Here is a 2,024-nt window from a genome sequence, read left to right on the forward strand (position 1 = left end):
TTCGCTTTGGTCTCCCTCTCTTTCTCGTTCCCTGTGCCTCCATTTCCATTACTCTCCTCCCAATATACTGTTCGTCTCTTCTCATGGCATGACCGTACCACCTCAGTCTACTTTCTTGGATCATTAAAGCTATAAGTAATGTTTTCATCAATTGGCTTCTTTTCTTAACAAGATATGTTTACAGAAAAAAATAAGTCAGTGGTCACTGCCTTTTTCATCCAGTTGAAAAATAAAAAACCGTAATCTTAATCGGAAATTCTCCGTAAAACTATGCCGTTCTCAGCGGTATTTATGTAAAATACAGGGAACCGTAACTTTACCATACTTTGTTACTATATTTTACAGGTTGGTGACTGTAATATCACTCCTTTACGTCATTATACCCGTTTTTAAAACGGTAAATGACTGGCAACATTTACTCCCGGATTTTTATAGCTTTTTTTTATGGGAAAATTTTAAAGGTGTATCTTTAAAATTGAAGATGAACCCTTCGTGCATTAAACTTCCACAATTTTAATTGTCAGATAAACTTTACACAGAAAGCTCATTTGCGGGATTCTACCTCGCGTACACTTATCTCACTTCCGGGATGATAAGAAGCCTCCGTTTCAAAGGTTCTTTTACTCCTTCCGTCCAGGAGGTAAACGGACAGAACCCGGAAAATAAGGAAGAGATCAGAAGCAAAAGAGCGAGATTTAAAAAAAGGTGAGTAAAACTTCCCGTGATAAAAAAAAAAAAAAAACACCGATCGAACTTTGAAAGTTGAGTAAAACTTCCCGTAAGACAAAATCTCGATTTGAAAAATTGAGAAGTGGCGCCATCTTCGTTTTCATAAACAAACCAGACAGTTTTCACATTTCAATGTTCACGAAGTCAACATCTAAGGACGCAGCTGTTTACATTGGCAGATGCATCCTACTCCACCAAAAAAAAAAAAAAAAAAAAAAAAAAAGGCAGAGTTATTTTCATGGTTGTGGCAGAGATGAGAATGTTGAGATGGATGTGTGGGGTGACAACAAGAGATAAGGTACGGAATGAGGTAATTAGGGATACCACAAGAGTTAAAAAACTATCAGATAAAATCCAAGAAAGTACACTGAGGTGGTATGGTCATGTCATGAGAAGAGATGAACAGTATATTGGGAGGAGAGTGATGGAAATGGAGGCACAGGGAACGAGAAGGAGAGGGAGACCAAAGCGAAGGTGATGGACTGTATCAAGGATGACCTTCGATCAAAGGGATGAACCAGTGATGAAGTGTGGGACAGTGGTACATGGAGAACGCTGGCCAGAAACATCGACCCCACATAGAAGTGGGAAAAGATGCAGACGAAGATGAAAAAGGAGATGCCGAGATATTTTCAAATATTTTATAATAGATTTCATCCAATGAAGTAATGTCACGGAAAAGTGTAAATGAAATATCTATAAAAGTTGATCCCACAACAATGACATATAAACTTGGATATAGAAAACACCATCTGTACAAAATATTAGTTATATTTTCTTTTTTGTAACTTTTAAATTTGTAATTGTTCTACAAAAATAATATAAGCAATATAAGTTTTCCTATTTTTTCTAGATATTTGTTTCAGTTAACTTCATTAAAGGCCATTATTACCTTACAGTAGCTATAATGCCTTTTAGCTCCCCGAACCAGCTAGTTTAACTAGTTACTGCCGAAGAATTGACTTTTACAGAATAGTGTTGGGATCTTCGGTAGAGGTGAAAGTTTTCCTATTCTGGAGAGCTACCAAGTTAGGCAGTGGCAGACCAGACTCGGTCGAAAAAGGAAGTGCTCACTCTAAGAAAATTTGAAGATATAAGCCCTTTCGAGCAGGACAGATTTCGCCGCCGCTGGGTTTATTTTGTATTATTTGGCAACACCTTTAAGATGATTTACAGAGAGTAAATACTTCATGGGACCCACATCAGGACGGAGACTATTGCATAACATCGCAGACAGACAGCTTGCCGGTGGATATAAGATGCAGGTTAGGTAATTGTAAGGTTACCCGGCCTTA

This window comes from Palaemon carinicauda, chromosome 25, assembly GCF_036898095.1.
Source record: "Palaemon carinicauda isolate YSFRI2023 chromosome 25, ASM3689809v2, whole genome shotgun sequence".
In the NCBI taxonomy this organism is placed as follows: domain Eukaryota; kingdom Metazoa; phylum Arthropoda; class Malacostraca; order Decapoda; family Palaemonidae; genus Palaemon; species Palaemon carinicauda.